The 18667-nt window shown below is 35.1% G+C and overlaps 1 protein-coding gene and 1 pseudogene across 1 annotated transcript in view; one reads left to right on the top strand and one right to left on the bottom strand.

The window, feature by feature from the left end:
* The window catches only part of LOC103658697, a 29040-nt pseudogene extending 14059 nt beyond the window's left edge, over window positions 1-14981 (top strand).
* HPSE2 (heparanase 2 (inactive)) overlaps window positions 1-18667 on the bottom strand; it is a 634212-nt gene that overhangs the window by 503353 nt on the left and 112192 nt on the right. The window lies entirely within an intron of this gene.

The following is an 18667-nucleotide window of genomic DNA, read 5'->3' as shown; positions in this document are numbered from 1 at the left end:
CTATTCAAACAACTAAAATGAAAATAGTGACAATACTATATACTGGCAAGAATGCAAAGAAACATTACTGGTAAGAATATAAAATGGAACAGTCACTCTGAAAAGTTGTTTGGCAGTTTCTTAAAAAATTAAATATACACTCATCATACCATCCAGCAATCACACTTGCGGGCATTTATCCCAGAATGAAAACTATTCACATAAAAATCTGTACACAATTTTTCATACATTAGTTGAAATAGCCCCAAACTGGAAATGACCAAAATGTGCTATAATAGATGAATAATTAACCAAACTGTGGTACATATATGTTGGGAGTGTGACTATAAAAGGGGTAACACAACAAGATCTTTGTGGTGATGAAATAGTTATGTAACTTGATTGCTGAGACAGTTACACAAATCTGCCCATGTGATAAAATGACACTGAACTCTATACACACTTTATTTCCTGGTTTTGATGTTGTACTATGGTTATGCAAGATATAGCTAATGTGGGAAACAAGATGAAGGATACTGAGGACCTCTCTCTACTATCTTTGTAACTACCTGTATACCATTAATCACTAAAATGTTCTCAAATAAAAAGCTTTTAAAAATCAAATCATATTATAAATTCAATACCCTCTACCAACTGCCTCCCTCATTCATTCAATTATTTTTCTATGTTACAAAAAGCATAAGAGGATGTTAGACTTGAAAAGAAATCAGCTAATCCAGACGTTACAAACTAGAAGCCCACGCACTGGATATGGACAACAGAGTTGCTTTAATTGGTGTTAACAGCATCATTTAAAAAAATTTTTTTTCAAAGTCAGGATGGAGATTATGAGCTCTAGTTCATCATTTTCCACTCCTTTATAATCTCATACTCTGTGCTCCATTCATTTAAATTCCTGTCTAAGCCTTAAAAAGGCATGTGAGTTTACCACTCTGACTAAACTTTTAAAATAGTGTGAAGCAGAGGTCTGAAGTAGCAGTATCAAATGTTCAAAGCCATAGGCTTCTGATTCGCACCGGTGCTCTACACCACCCCCCTCTGGAGTTATTTTACTTCGATTTGATTATGCTCTTGTTCTAACAAAGTAAATATCTAGTCTTTGTTTTACTTCTTTTCTTGCCTGTCTCCAGTAAGACACCAATCATGTGAAGCCTCTGTTAAAATGGGAATACTTGCCTTTCCTCATTCATAGGACTATTGGAATAATCAAGAAAGATAGTGCATGTAAAATCTATACAAATGAAGGACATTAAATATGTATATTTGCCATTTCTCTTCTGAAGCAGTAGGTACTCTGCACTGTGATACTGTGTTTGGTCTTTTCACGTATAGCTTTAACAAGATCATCACATTGCAATAGGTTATAGAAGGCCCAAGCTAGGGACAGTAGCACAGAGAAAAAGAGCAAGTTCAATGGAAATGAGCTCTGGGAATCTCAGAATTAAACAGCAGAAGAGAGTTAATGCTAAGAGTGGCAGGAAGAAAAGGAAAGGAAGGAAGTTGACTCTTTGGTCCAAGAGCCTTATTTCTGACCTAGCCAAACTAAAATAATGAGAGTTAGCACTGTACTTGTTATGCTTTAATTATATCTTGAGTATATTTATATATCCTTAATTATTCTTCAAAAATGATTTTTAAGTGTAAATGTACACCTCCATCTGTTAAAACCCATATACTAGATCTAACTGCTGTTAACTGTAAAATATGTAGCTTTCCACAATGTTTTCTGATTATACAGGAAGATTACAGATTATATACAGGCATATATGTAAACATACACCTTCACATGCATATTTTTTGTAAAAATTGGATCATGCTATATAGATGTTCTTCAAATTTATGTTTTCATTTAAAAATATATTATAGGCATATTTCTATATCAGCACACATAGTGCTACTGCATTCCATTTAATACTGTATGTATTTCAACCGGATACATGTACCAAAATTATTTAATCATTCCCCTATTAATGCATATGTACTTATTTCTAGCATTTTGCTTTTTTAACTATGCTACAAAGAAAATATATATTAACATATTCATGGAATTATTTCTATAAGATATGGTCTAAGATTTACAATTGTTAGGAATGGGCCTCTTAATTTTTATGCCAATTTATATTCCCACCAGCAATGTCCACTTTCACACATTTCACCAACATTTTGTCTTCTATATTTCACATCCATTTTTTCAGTCTGTTTTTAATCTTTTAACTTTATATAGTATTCTGTAAAACACACGAGTATTCTGATGCACTCAAATCTACCATTAATTTCTTTTATTACTAAGTTTTAAATAGTGTGTTTATACCCAAAATTATAAAAATATTCTTTCACATTTCCTTAACACTTCTATAGTTGGAAAAGGAGTTATATTTAGACTTTTAATTCATCTAGAATTAATTTTTGTATGTGGCATGAAGTAGAAGAAAATCTAAATGTATTTTCTTAAAGTTGTATAGTCAACGACTCAGCACAATTTATTAAATCTATTTTTCCTCATTGATCTGAAATGTCACAACCTTTTTTATATATTAAATTTCCATATATATTTACTTTTTCTAGACTCATTCTTCTATGCCATTGATCTTTTCACCTATCCCAATGTTTTAAAAACATTAGCAGTATAATATATTCATTTCCCAAAATTTCTTGAGTACTCCCACATACTTACTATTATAAATGAATTTTAAAATCTCAACTTGTCAAATTTCATTCCCACAAAACCCTTTTAGATTCAGATTATAATTGTATTACTAATGGTGTGATAAACATATATCATGTATCACCTGATATTATGAAAGATAACACAGCATTTGGGAAGAAATAACACTTAGTTCTCTCCAGGAATATGGCATGCTTCTCTATTTATTCAGATCAAGTTTTAAGAACTTCAGTAAAACTGTACCGGTTTTCAAATTATGATTTTATTTTTTTTAATTAAATTTATTTCAGTTTTAGACCAAATTAATTTTTAAATGCTTATACCTAGATATATTCAAGTTTGAAATTGAAACAATAAAGAAAATGTTTAAAATCATTCAAGCAAGAAAAAAGTTTTATGTGAAGGAACAAAAGTCATATTTCTATTCTACACCAAATGCAAAACAACCATGTATTACAGAATTAATTAAGGAGAAATGATTGTGGCCACAACTTTTTATAAGCCAAGTTATCATTTATATGTAAAGAAAACAAAACATATTCTCAGATATTCATGGGCTCATACAATAATTCACTCAATTATGCACCTTCAGAAATACCTTGCAGACATATACCTAAAGACTGACAGAAGAATGAAACAAATTCATGATATGGATCAAGAATCTTAAAATATGAAGACAAGTGAGGCTTCCAGCAATAGTTGGTAAAGATATCAGCAAATATTCTCCCCAAAAAGCAGTTTCAGCAGATGCAAGTAACAGGCTATGCAGAAACTGAAGTGAGTAAGCCTGGTAATGAACAAAGCATAGAACTGTATAAGCTCATCACAAATCCCTGGCAACAGGCAATGCACAGAGGATACCAGAAAGAGCCAGGCAGAAAGTGGAGGCCGACTTGTGAACTGTCTGAACTTTGAATATACTCTTCCACATACAAATTCATCAATTGAAGGTGAAAACCTTAGGGGCTTGAGGGAACTTGGGCATAATATCTTCTGAACCTACTAGTGACCACCAGCTTATACAGGTGCAAGGCAACGTCTTAGAAACTAAAATTTTAAAAATAAAAATAAGAACAAAAACTAAGCAGAGATTTTAATAGCTGAACACTACAGAGAAGACACATTCCTCTGTGTAAGTACAAGTAAATTACTAAAAACAAACAATTAGAAAAGCAAAAAATAAAAACACAAGCTGTTAATGGGAAGAAAATTCAGGCCAGAGTTGCTACAATATATTATCTAAAATGCCCAGCTTTTACAGTAATCAAAACAGTATGGTATTAACACAAAAACAGATACATAGATCAACAGAACAGAACAGAGAGCCCAAAAATAAATGCACAGTTATATGATCAATTAATCTGTAACAAAGGAGGCAAGAGGCAAGAATATACAATGGGGAGAAAACAGTCTCTTCAACAAATGGTTGGGAAAACTGGATACCCACAAGCAAAAAATGAAACAAAACCACTTTCTTATGCATTCATACACAAAAACAAACTCAAAATGGATTAAAGACCTATATGTGAGACCTTAAACCATAAAACTCCTAGGCGGTAATTTCTTTGACATCGGCCTTCCCAACATTTTTCTAGACATGTCTCCTTAGGTAAGAGAAACAAAAGCAAAATTAAATCATTGGAACTCACCAAAATGAAAAGCTTTTGCACAGCAAAGGAAGCCATCAACAAAACAAAAAGGCAACCTACCAAATGAGAGAAGATATTTGCAAATGATACATCCAATAAGGGGTTAATATCCAAAATACATAAAGAACTTATACAACTCAAAACATAAAAAAAACCCAAACAATCCAATTAAAAATGGGCAGAGGACCTGAATAGACATGTGTCCAAAGAAGACATACAGATGACCTACTGACTCATGAAATATGTTCAACATCTCTAATCATCAGAGAAATGCTAATCGAAACCACAGTGAGACCTTATACCTGTCAGAATGGCTAAAATCAAAAACACAGGAAACAACAACTGTTGGCAAGGATGTGGAAAAAATCATAAACTGCTGGTAGGAATGCAAATTGGTGCGGCCACTATGAAAAACAGTATGGAAGTTCCTCAAAAAATTAAAAATAGAAATACCATATGATCCAGTAATTTTATTACTGGGTATTTACCCCAATAAAACAAAACACTAATTCAAAAAGACATATGCAGCCCTATATTTATTGTAGCATTCTTTACAATAGCCTAGATATAGAGAAACCCAAGTGTCCATTACGAGATAAATAAAGAAGATGTGGTAGATATATATAACTCAGCCATAAAAAAGAATGAAATCTTGCATTTGCAACAACATGGATGGACCTAAATCGTATAATGCTATGTGAAACAAATTAGTCAGAGAAAGACAAATACCATATGATTTCACTCACATGTAGTCCTTAAGAAACAAAATAAATGAACAAAGGAAAAAGAGAAAAACAAAAAAAAGATTCTTAAATACAGAGAACATACTGGTGGTTGTCAGAGGAGATGTCGGTGATGGGATGGGTAAAATGCATAAAGGGGATTAAGAGTATACTTATCTGGATGAGCATTGAGTAATATATAGAATTGTTGAATCACTATGTTGTACACCTCAAACTAATATAACACTGTATGTTAATTATACTTCAGTTAAAAAAAATTATCACTTTCAAACCAAAAAATAAATACCCAGATTTCAACAACAACAACAATAAATTATAAAGCATGCAAAGAAACACTGAGGGAAAAGAAAGGAGATATAAGAAACTAACTCTGGGTGAGTCTAGACATTAGACTTAGCAAAGACTTCAAAGCAACTGTTAAAAATATGTTCAAAAACTTTTAAAAAGTTTATTCAGAAATTTCAAAGGAAATATGAGGATAATGACTCAACAAACAGGAAATCTCAAAAAAGAAACAAAATTTTAATAACTAAGTGGAAATACAAAAGTTGAAAAGTGTAACTAGAATGAAAAAATTCATTAAGTGGGCTCAACAGCAAACTGAAGATGGCAGAAGAATCAGTGAACTAGAAGACTGATCACTAGAAATGATCCAATATGAAGGAGAAAGGGCAGGGGGAGGGGGGGACTGAAGAAAAGTAAGCAAAACTTCAGAGACCTGTAAGACAGAAAAAGTATTTGAAGAAATAAGAGCTGAAAATATCCCCAGGATGACGAAATACATTAATACAAATATCAAAAAAGGTCAAAAACCCTTAAGTAGGATAAACACAAAGAAATCCAAACTTAGATATACCATAATCCAACTCTGGAAGACAAAAGCAAAGAGAAATTTTTGAAAATATCAAGGGAAAAACCATCCATCACATACAGAAGAATAACAATACCATTAAAAGGGGACTTCTAAACAGAAACAGGACAGAAGGCAAAAGAATATATTCAAAATGCTGGAGGGAGAAACTATCAACCAAAGGTTCTATATCCAGCAAAACTATACTATAAATGTGGAGGTGAAATAAAGATAAGACCAGATAAACCAGCACAAAAGAAAAAATTGATTAAAAGGGTTTCAGCAAACAAAAAACTTACACTTTTTAAAAGACATCTTTAAAAAAATTTTTTTTGAACTAGCTACAGAGTAGGAGAAGCTATTTTTTGCAAATCACTTATTTGATAAGGACTTATACCCAGGATATATTTAAAAAAACAACTCTTACAATACAGTAATAAGCTAAAAATCCAATTTATTTTTTTTAAAGATTTTATTTATTTATTTGACAGAGAGACAGCCAGTGAGAGAGGGAACACAAGCAGGGGGAGTGGGAGAGGAAGAAGCAGGCTCCCAGCGGAGAAGCCTGATGTGGGGCTCGATCCCAGAATGCCGGGATCACGCCCTGAGCCGAAGGCAGACGCTCAATGACTGCGCCACCCAGGCGCCCCTAAAAATCCAATTTAAAAACAGGTAGAGGACATGCATAGACATTTCACCATATACGAATGCCTAAAAAGCACATGAAAATATGTGCAGCATCATTAGTCATTAGGGAAATGTAAATTACCAAATGAGATACCACTTTACACTCACTGGAATGTCAATAATTAGAGACTGACAATACCAAGAGTTGGCAATGATGTGGAGAAACTGGAACTCTCATACATTGCTGGTGAAAATGTGAAATGGTAGTCACTTTGGAAAAATTTGGTAATTTCTTAAAAAGTCAAACATACACTTAAATGCTCAAGCAATTCTACTACTCCTAGGTATGCACACAACAGAAATGAAAGCATATGTCCACACAAAGATCTGAGGACAAATATTTATAGTGACTTTACTCCTAACTGCAAAAAACTAGACACAAACCAAATGTGCATCAATAGATGAATGGATAAACAAATTGTGGAACATTCATGTAACAGAATACTATTCAGCAATAAAAAGGAATGAAATGCTGATACATTCAACAAATGGATGAATCTCAAAAAGCATTATGCTAAGTGAAAGAAGCCATTTCCATTCATATGACATTCTGGAAAGGGAAAACTTTAGGAACAGATATCAGATGAGAGGCAACTAAAGACTGGGGTAGGGAGACTGACTGAAAAGGGGCATAAGAGAACTTTTCAGGATGATAGAAATCTCTATCATGATGGTGGTGGTGGCTCCATGACAGTATTTTATAATCATTTGTTAAAATCATTTTTTACCTACATGTAAATTATATCTTAATACACTTGACTTTATGAAATTTTAAAATACATATACCTTTGACCTAGACATCCCACTTTGAGAAATCTACTCCACAGAAATAAATCTATTCTCAGTAAATGAGGTTATACATGCATCTTTATTCTAGCATGGTTTGTAGTGGCAAATTTTTAAATAATGCAAATAATAATTATTGATAACTTATATTAAAAGTATTTTGATAATATTCTCAGCACCAAAAACATTAAAAACCAATCTAGCTCACAACTGGCTTTAAAATCTACATGAATAAATTCCCTTACCGCAAAATAAATTATTTTGCTATTCTATCTTTTTTTAAGGTTTTACTTGAATTCCAGTTAGTTAACATACAGTGTAATATTTTCAGGTGTACAATTTAGTGATTCAACAATTACATACAACACTCAGTGCTCATCACAACAAATGCACTCACTCCTTAATCCTCATCACCTATTTAACCCATCCCCCCACCAACCTCCCCTCTGGTAACCATCAGTTTATTCTCTATACTCTATAGTTAAGAGTCTGTTTCTTGGGGCGCCTGGGTGGCACAGCAGTTAAGCGTCTGCCTTCAGCTCAGGGTGTGATCCCAGCGTTATGGGATCGAGCCCCACATCAGGCTCCTCTGCTATGAGCCTGCTTCTTCCTCTCCCACTCCCCCTGCTTGTGTTCCCTCTCTCGCTGGCTGTCTCTATCCTGTCGAATAAATAAATAAAATCTTTAAAAAAAAAAAAAGAGTCTGTTTCTTGGTTTGCCTCTCTCTTTTTCTCCCCCTATGATCATTTGTTTTGTTTCTTAAATTCCATATATGAATGAAATTAAATGGTATTTCTCTTTCTCTGACTGACTTTATTTCATTTAGCATAATACTCTCTAGCTCCATCCACATCATTGCAAATGGCAAGATTTCATTCTTTTGATGGCTGAGTAATATTCCAGTGTGTGTGTGTGTGTGTGTGTGTGTGTGTGTGTGCGTGTGCGCGCGCGTGTGTGTTTATCTTTAGCCATTCATCAGTTAATGGACATTTGGGTTCTTTCCATTATTTGGATACCATTGATAATGTTGCTATAAATATCAGTGTGCATGTATCCCTTCGAATTAGTATTTTTGTATTCTTTGGGTAAACACCTAGTAGATCCTAGATCATAGGGTAGTTCTATTTTTAACTTTTTGAGGAACCTCCATACTGTTTTCTAGAGTGCCTGAACCAGTTTGCATTCCCACCAACAGTGTAAAAGGGTTCCCCTTTCTCCACATGCTCACTAACACCTGCTATTTCCTGTGTTATTAATTTTAGCCATTCTGACTGGTATGAGATGATATATCATTGTAGCTTTGATTTGCACTTCCCTGATGATGAAGGATGTTGAGTATCCTTTCATGTGTTTGTTAGCCATCTGTATTTCTTCTTTGGGGAACTGTCTATTCATGTCTTCTGCCCATTTTTAATTGGATTATTTGGTTTTGGGGTGTTGAGTTTCATTGATATGTCATCTGCAAATATCTTCTCCCATTCTGTAGGCTGCCTTTTAGTTTTGTCGATTTGTTTCTTTCACTGTGCAGAGCTTTTTATTTTGATGTAGTCACAATAAATAAATAATAGTCACAATAAATTATAGTCACAATAAATAGATTTTTGCTTTTGTTTCCCTTGCCTCAGGAGACATATCTAGTAGAAATTCCTACCATTTAACATCTTCAAAGTCTAAACTTGTTATATAGCTAACATTTTGAGGTAGGCACCAAAGTGTGCATTCTACTTGCATTATCTCATTTAATCTTAACAACCTTTTGTGGTAGTTACTACTATTATCCTTATTTTACAGATAAGGAAACTGGTTCTAAAGAAGTTAAGTAAGTTATCCAAAGTCACATAACTAAAAAATGGCAGAGCCAAGATTTGAGACTAGTCTGATTCTAGACTCATGTTCTTAACCATCATGCTTTTCTCCTCTAAATTGATTGTGTGCCATAATTTGCAAACTTTGAAAAAAACTTTATAAAACACACTGAACAAGCAGACTCATAGGAAATTATCAGATAGCAGAATTACTTTTGTCTCCAACATCCTTTTAAAATATGTTTTGTGCGGAAGGATTTCCTATGTCCCTGAATGGAAACTTGGGCAGTTCCACGGTTTTTAATTCTCGCTCTCAGGTACCAAATATTCTATAGTCACTTTAAGACTCAACCATAAGTCTCAAAGTTCACAAAATATCTAATCTCAGGTTATCAAACCTTTATACTTCATTCAAATTTCTATCTACCTCCTACTCAAAGGTTCGTAGAAGGGTAAGGAAAAAGTAAGGAAAGCAATAAAACTCTTTTATTTAATTGGTATTGTTTTAATTTGGCTTCATGCTCTCTGAAGGTAAGAGTGCCTTCACAGATACTTCAAAGCACCACACACACACACCTAATGCTGGCAGTCTGTCACATTCATGTCCCTCAACTTGGAGGACTGCACTCTATTCTGGCAGTCATTTATTTCTTCTTTGGGCTCCAAGGAAACAGTAGGGTCCACCTTGCTGAGGCCTGTTTGCGTGTCTGCGAACTTCTATTGAACTGGATCTAAGACATCCCCCATACTGCCCTTGTAGGTATGATCCCACTTCTGACCCACTATTCCTTTAAAAATCCTCCTCAAGGGGCACCTGGGTAGCTCAGTCAGTTAAGCATCCAATTCGTGATTTCAGCTCAGGTCATAATCTCGTGGGTCATGAGACTGAGCCCTGTGTCAGGCTCTGCACTCAGCAGGCAGTCTGCTTGAGATTCTCTCTCCCTCCGCACACCCCCTCTCTCTCAAATAAATAAAAATCTTTTTAAAAATCCTCCTCAAATATCTAACAATACATAATTTAATACCCTCCTTATAGATGAGGAGTCTTTAAGATTATGTGGCCAGTTTCTAGGTATATCCTTCTATACTTTGGACTGGTACTCTGCTTTAGTATGTAACACCTATTGTATATTGATGCCTTCATAGAAACTTCTATTTTAAAATGCTGCTCTAATTCCATACATTGGAATGTAAAAGGTGTAACTCTATCTCCATATAATTCCAGGAGTCCACAGGCCAGGACCTCTACTCAACCATCAGATTATAAAGCAACTATAAGGAAGAGGCTGAGAACTCTAGTTCCTCGCATATTTGGCTCTTCCTTTAAATATCTTCACTCATTCTCAGAAGGCTAGTTGACCAGTGATAACTTGGTAATTAATGTAGTCAGAAATGAGGCAGAATCCTACAGTTGGCATTTGGAGGTTATGTGCCCCACATCCTTGCTGGTGGCATTCTATATTCTCCTTACCATTTCTGATGAGAGTCTTCCAGAACACCAAACTCTTTGAGAACTCTTTGTCCTAGCTCTACTTCTCATTTTCCAGAACATATTCCATTATATTTAATCTCTGATGATCTAAAACAAAAATTTCGAAACTATTTAACCTTCTATTACTGGTCATCTGCCCAAGATTCAATAGTTATAAATTTTCTTCAAATCCTTGAAACAACTGGCTTGAAAAATGCTTAGCATTAGTTCATAAAATTTGGAATTTCATGGAAATGATTCTCCTGAAAATGCCAACTGCCTATTTATTTTTAAATGGTAATTTTATAATTTCTTATTTGATGACACTTTTCTGTGAGGAATTAAGCAAAAACGTGCAGCAGCATGCTAAGTAAAAATTGGGAAGAGCTGCTTCCAAATAGATCTACACTATCATGATGTAGATTCTTCATTTAAAAACAAATAAATAAAATTTCATTTTCTCCACAAATTTTAAGACCTTCAAAGTTTCCAGAGCTCTTTAGAAGCTATTTTCTCATGTTCTATACCTGGTAAGACAACTGTTCCATTCGAGCTATAGGTAGTTGTGACTCCATTTGTAAAAATTCAAGTAAAATCTATCATTTTTGAAGAGAGGGAGAGAGCAAGTCATAGGCTTCTCGAATGTCTTTACAGGTTGAATATTTAGAAAGGTCAGGACACCAACCAATGTTAGAATATGTAGAACTATTTCACTATCTAACCAACCACACATAAAATAGGCTCTTTCTCAGCTTCATGATTATTTCAGTTTTGTCTAATAATGCAATTGTTGCCAAACACTTCTGAGATCACCCACGGAGTATATTTTTCAAATTTAAATTAGTAGCCTTTCTTCCAGAATTGTGCTTTGAAAATTCATAAAGAGCACTAGCAAAGTCTGATTTGAGAAATGATGTCAAATTGGCCCTTAACAAAATCTGTGAAGTAGGATTTAAAGTAGGATGGGAAACAGAAGGTGATGAGAGCTTTTTATTCCACTGGGAGGCTGGCAAGCCATTTCTAAGAGAGAGGGCTCTAAGTCTTACTTAGGGACAAGAACATTAATGGATTTTGAGCTATATTTTCCTAGAATCATTGAAATTTTGATGGTGAATAAGCTAATTAAGTTATTTAGTGTTCTGGTACTTGTTAAAAGGTTTGCTTTAGGTGTCTTCCAACAGAGCAGCTTTCACATTGCTACTCATTTTTTGGATGTCAGATTTTTTTAAGTTAGACTTGAGGGTATTCCAAATGAGTTGGTCCATAAGGAGCATAGCATAAGGGTAATGGTTTGCCTTGTGACATCACTTTTCTGATGAATCTAAGAAGAGCTGATTTTTCTATTTCTTCAGCTTTTTATTTCTTGTTACAAAGGAGTGGAGATGTCCAAGCTCCTTACCTGCCAAACCATAAGTCAGAAGTCACAATGTTTATTTTTAATCCTAATTGTTGATGAACTTCCTCTCTATAAAATAAGGATGAATAATAACCCCCCACATGCACACAGGATTTTATGATTATGCCAGATAACATATCTGAAAAGCCCCTAAAATAGTGGCTACTTTAGGCACTTACCTATTTGTTGAGTCTAATTTGTTGACAATGAACCACTCCAACTTACAAGCAGTTGTTTTATAAATATCCATATGTAGGCTAAATGTTTAAAACTTAATAACAATTCCATGATGAAACAATGATATGGATGGTAATTACATTTCCAAATTTTCTAAAAAACCAATTCTTATCTAACCTGTAGTACAGTAACAGTATTTCTCCAAAAATCCCTACCAAGAGAGCTATAACTATGGATCACTGCGTACCTGAGAATAGCAGAAAGAAGAACAAGAAAATGGAGATGGTTGTAAAAGTAACAAATATATCTTAACCAGGTGCCACTGTTCCCACTTCTGAAATCATTCTCCCCCTAACCAGACTGTGACATCTTCCAGGTCTCCTAATTCACAAATGCTGTTTTCAATGATGCTAATGGTACTTCTCCAAAGTTCAAGATAGAGCACTGATATACTTGAAATAGGTATTTCTAGTGAAAGAACTTCCTGAGTCCTTTGATGTCCTGGGAGCAGGGGGCGGGGGGAGGCTTGAAGGAAACATGGGCATGCACCTGTTTCAAAGATAAAAATTACACTGCTCTGGGGAAATGAGGGTCTAGTCTCAAACATACTTTCTCTGGAATTCTCTTCTCTCCCAGTCATGCCCCAACGATATATTGGTGAGGTCTACTTCATGAAGCTTTGCCAACTTCTGACTCACATTTCCTAGGGAGATAATATCAAGTTAAGAAAGAAGAATCCAGTCTTGGAAAGCCAATCACAATTATTGCATGATCTTACCAAGGGCCACTCATTCTATTCAACATTCATTCACATTTTTCCAGGTCTGTGCTAGGTACAGAGGGCGCAACGGTGAGCAAAACCTGGATCTTGCCTTAGAAGCTCATGGTTTAAACTGAAGAGAAATATCCTGAGGAAAATTTTATTTGGTCTTATTCATAACCTGGCCTACATTTAAACTAATCGCTGTGGTAATTTGGTACAACATTTCTACCCTTGAGGTGAGAGAGATGGGGTGTGGATCAGAAAGATAGGCAAAGAGCACAAATATGAAGATTGCATGTCCCACATAAATGACATTAGGGTTCTCCAAAGAAGTGGCATGGTAAAAGAAATGCTATAATCAGAAAGAAGAAAACAGAATATGCTGGGCTAACATACCAGAAACCCTTTCCCATGGATAGTACAAGTCAGAAAGAAGTCATATAAATTCTATTTCACAAGTATGTAAGGTTTCACAAAGCCACATATCTGGACAGCTCATCAGGGAAATTACCGTTCCCCCTTTACTACAACCAAACAGAAAGGTAAATGTACATACTCTTCGTGGGAATCCTGTTAAAACAACAACAACAACAACAACATGGTGATACAGGTTGCTCAGTGATCTGTAGTAAAAGATCCTAACTTGGCACTAGTGAAATACAGTGTGCCATTCTAGCCTTGCCAAACATTTCCCAGGCAAGTCACAGAAGATCCATGTAGGCTTGCCAACATGACAAAGTATCTATTGGCACAACTTTTTTCTTTTGATGAAGCATTTTTATTATTCATGCAACACTGATTCAATCCATAGACAGAAAATTAAAGAGCTACATACAATAATTTACCTAATAATCTATTTAGAACATTCCCTAGTCTGTGCAGAATAGTGCAGAAACTCTCCGGGCACAAGGTTAGGGCTGGCAAAGAGTCTGGAAATTCAAATAGGAAATCCAAGAGAGGAAAAAGCCATAGAAGGGGAGCTCTCAAAAACCTGAATAAATTCTAAGATGAAAATTATAATCTAGGTACAAAATCTACGTATAAACTGACTACAGAACTGTGACCCTCCAAAAAGTCTGTTGGAAGGCAACAGCTGAAAGCTGAAAAGACTGAGCAAAGATTTCAGCTGCTGCCCAATGCAGGGAGAGAGTGTTTTGAGTTTGAATTATGCCAAGTTAAAGAGGCTTAAACATCTGGACTCTCCAGTAAAACTGCAGAAAGGAGTAATGCCAAGGAGTAAAGACTATGTCTCACCCTAAGACTAAAAGAAAAACTAAAACAGATCGACTCTATCGAAGTGTAAAATGAAGCCTACATTAGTCCAAGGTGACCAACCAATAACTGAACTGTCTGCTTGAAAGGAAAAAGAAGAAGGTTCTTGCTACTGTCACAAAACCAGTTGGTGGTGACAGGAATGGTGGTACTGAGTGGTTAAGCTTCACAAATTGCCTAGGTATAATCCTACTGAAAATGTGACTCGAAAGCTCTTGAGCCACAGCAAAAACTTTTCAGTCAGCGTGTGAGAAAATTGCGAGCTAGCATCACTCCTGGGACCATTTTGATTTTCCTCACTGGGCACCACAGAAGCAAGAGGATGGTTTTCTGAGCAGCGGCTTGCTACTTGTGAGAATCTCTGGCCCTCAGTTGAGTTCCTATGCATAGAACACACCAGAAAGTTGTTATTGCCAATCCATCAAAATTGATATCAGTAGTGAAAAAATCCCAAAACATCTCACTGAAGCTTACTTTAAGAAGAAGAAGCTGCATAAATCCAGACATTAGGAAGGTGAGATTTTTGACACAGAGAAGGAGAAACATGAGATTACAGAACAGTGCAAGGTTGATCAGAAAGCTATGGACTCACAAATTCTGCCAAAAATCAAAGCTGTTCCTCAGCTTCAGAGCTACCTCAGCTCCGTGTTTTCTCTTACAAATGGAGTTTATCATCATAGATTGTTGTTTCAAATTTCTTACAAAGGACCTAATTAGATAACTGATCCATTTCAAAAAATAAAAAATAAATTTAAAAAATTCCAAGTTGTTTTCCATTGTATGACTAACCCACAATCTGTTTATGCTTTCTTCTGTGAGTGAACTGCTAACTTTTACTCAGTTTTATAAAACTCTGCTCTGTGAAGCAGAAAGTTTTAGTTATGGTAAGTCCAATTTATCAAAATTTTCTTTTATGTTTTATGTTCTTGGTGTTATATCTAAGAAATCCTTGTCAACTCTCAAGGCCACAAAAATTTTCTTTCATCTTTTCTTCTAGACATTTTATAGTTTTGCTTTTACACTGAGGTCTGTGATCCATTTCACATTAATTAATGTGTCAGGGGGAGAGTAATATTCGTTTTTTCCATATGTTTATCCATTTATCCTAGCAGCATTTGTTGAAAACACTGTCTTTTCCTGTTAATTAATATAGTTGAGGATTTGGGCTATTTGTCTGTAAGTTTCTTTTTTTGTAATGTCCTTGTCAGATTTTGGTATCAGGATTAAGCTGGCTTATAAAATAAAGTGGAAACATCATTTTCTCGTTTATTTTTCTGAAAGTGTTTATGTAACATTGATATTAAGTCTCCTTAAAGGTTGATAGAACTTTCCAGTGAACTCAGATGGGCATGGAGTTTGATTCATGCAAAAATTTTATTATGCTTTCTTTGATACATACAGGGGTTATTCAGATTTTGTATTTCTTCATAAATTTTTATCTTTTTTAAAAAAGGGTTGCCTATTTTATTTAAGTTGTTGAATTTATTGCCATAGAATTGTTCATAATATTACATTATTATCCTTTTAATGTCTGTGGGATCTGTAGTGATGCTTCTGTTTTATTCCTGATACTGTTAGTTTGTGATTTTCCTGTTTTTTTCTTAATTTTTATTGTTAGGTGTTTATTAATTTTATTAATCATTTAAAAGAAAAAATGTTGACTTTGTTAATTTTCTCTATTTGCTGATTTCTACTCTGATCTTTATTATTCCTTTCTTATGACTTACTTTGGATTTAATTTGCTCTCCTTTCTCTAGCTTGTTAAGGTGGAAACTTAGATAATTGATAGTACATCTTGCTATTTTCTCTAATGTGTGAATTTAAAACTAAATTCCTCCTTTAAGCATTGTTTGGTCTGTGTTGCACGAATTTTGGTAAGTTACTATTTTTTAGTTTGAAGTATTTTCTAATTTCTCTTGTGATTTTTCCTTGACCATGGTCTATTTAGGAAAGATTTAATTTCCAGATACTAGGAGATTTTCTAGATATCTCATTATTTTTGATTTGTAATTTAATTTAATTTCCACAGAACTGTGGAAAGCTCAGGATGTTTCTCAAGCTCATCTAGCTTGTCAGGACTTAACTTTCAAACTCCATTTCTCTCTGGATCTTACTAAAACATGGTCTTATACTTTGTTAGGGTGGATCTAGAGTAGGTCTTACACTAAAGCTTGGCCATTACTCCTATGGTGTGGCCCTCTGCTATCTCAACTGAATGCCAACAATGTTATCAAAGTATTAACAGGATCTCTTCACTCTGAAGGGGCCAGGGACTATGCTCCTTTTCTCTAGCAGTGCTTGTTCTCTCTTATTTCCCTATCAACTCTTATCTTAACTGCTATCTGGTAAACTCTCATGGTCTCACTCTGAACTTGTAGAGCCTTGTCCTCAGGGATTTATACAAGACCTCCCACAGGGACTCCTGGGGCCACCTTCTCCGCACAGCCACTGTTTCTCTGTTACCTTGCGTCGTAGATTACAGCTACTTCAACCAACCCAAACTCTGATTTCTGCCTCGTCAGATCAGTGAGATCACCTTGACCAGCTCAGTCTCAAGCTTTCTGTTTTTTCTTTTGGGTTAATCAAATTTTTAATGGTTTAATTATTTTAATGACTTTCTAGCTATAATTTCTGTATTATTTTTAAGTAGTTGTACTAAAGATTACAGTATTGATCTTTAACTTAACATGTTCTACTTAGAATAATGTATTACTGGGAAGCCTGGGTGGCTCAGTCATTTGAGCGTCTGCCTTTTGCTCAGGTCATGATTCCAGGGTCCTGGGGTCAAGTTCCACATTGGGCTCCTTGCTCAGCAGGGAGCCTCCTTCTCCCTCTGCCTGCTGCTCCCCCATTTGTGCTCCTGCTTATTCTCTCCCTCTCTGTTTGACAAATAAATAAATAAAACCTTTAAAAAAAATTAAGGTAGTACTAATTGCAATAAAACTTGTATAACACTGTAATTCCACTTACATCCCCCATCCTTTGTGATATTGTTTTATATATTTTATATCTATGTATATTATAATCCCCACAACACAATTATAAAAATATAATTATTTTTAAAATAATTAAATAATAAGTTGTTTTTTATTGTGGTAAAAAACATATAAAATATATCATCTTAATTATTTTTAAGTGTGTAGTTCAGTAGTGTTAAGTATATACAGTCAGTTGTTTTTTCAAGAAATGAATAGAAGATGCAAAATATCACCTGTTAAGATTATCCACATATTTACCATATCCAGTCCCCCACCCATTTTTTTAGAGAGGGAGGGAGTGGTGGGGGCAGAGGGAAAGGGAGAGAGAGAACCTTAAGCAGAGTCCACACCCAGCATGGAGCCTGACATGAGGCTCCATCCTACAAGCCTGAAATCATGACCTGAGCCAAAATCAAGAGTCAGATGCTTAATTGACTGAGCCATCCACGTGCCCCTCCAGTCCCCTTTTTTTCCCTTGTATGTGGCTCAAGAGCTTTCGAGTCACATTTTCAGTAGGATAATACCTAGGCAATTTGTGAAGCTTAACCACTCAGTACCACCATTCCTGTCACCACCAACTGGTTTTGTGACAGTAGCAAGAACCTTCTTCTTTTTCCTTTCAACCCTGGGTTTAGCTGCTGAATACTTCCTCTTGTACATGGCCTTTTTGTGACACATAACTGATTGGGAATAACTGCCAATTCCTCTGACCAGGTCAGAGCTTCAGCTGCAGTGGGGCTTCTCCTTCTTTGGCATTTCAGCCTTGAGATTACCCTTCTTAACCTTGCCCACAGTATCAGCCTTCTTGGTTTCAGGTTTCTTCTCCTTACTATCTGGCTTCTCAGCTCTTTCATCTGCCATCTCACAAGATGGGGAAAAGTCAAGAAATATTTTAAATGAACTAGTGATACACACAACAAAAATGACTATGCGGGGGGCACCTGGGTGGCTCAGTCAGGTTTTGGCTCTGGTCGTGATCTCAGGATCATGGGATTGAGCCCCGTGTTGGGATCCACACTCAGTGCAGAGTTTGCTGGAGATTCTCTGCCCTTCTACCCTCTCCATGCTCACACTCTCTCGAAATAAATAAATAAAATCTTGGGGAAAAAAAAAACAAGATGAGTATTGGAAATATTACACTAAGCTTAAAAATCTATACACAAAACAGTATATATAAAGTTCAAGAACAGGCAAAATAATTATGAAATCAGAACAGTAGTTGCCTTATAAGATGTGGATGGACTGGAAAGGGACAGTAAGAGACTTTCTGGATGACAGAAATGTTCTAGATCCTGTTTAAGGTGACAGTTACATAGGTGCATACTTTTATCAAAAGCAATCAAATTGTATACTTCAGATCTTTGTATTTTATGATATATAAATTTTATTCAATTTTTCAAGTGATAATATAAAAAATTTTAGTTC

This window comes from Ursus maritimus, unplaced genomic scaffold (assembly GCF_017311325.1).
Source record: "Ursus maritimus isolate PB19 unplaced genomic scaffold, ASM1731132v1 scaffold_7, whole genome shotgun sequence".
Lineage (NCBI taxonomy): Eukaryota > Metazoa > Chordata > Mammalia > Carnivora > Ursidae > Ursus > Ursus maritimus.
The sequence above is the reverse complement of the archived record's forward strand: the minus strand, read 5'-3'. Positions and strand labels throughout refer to the sequence as shown.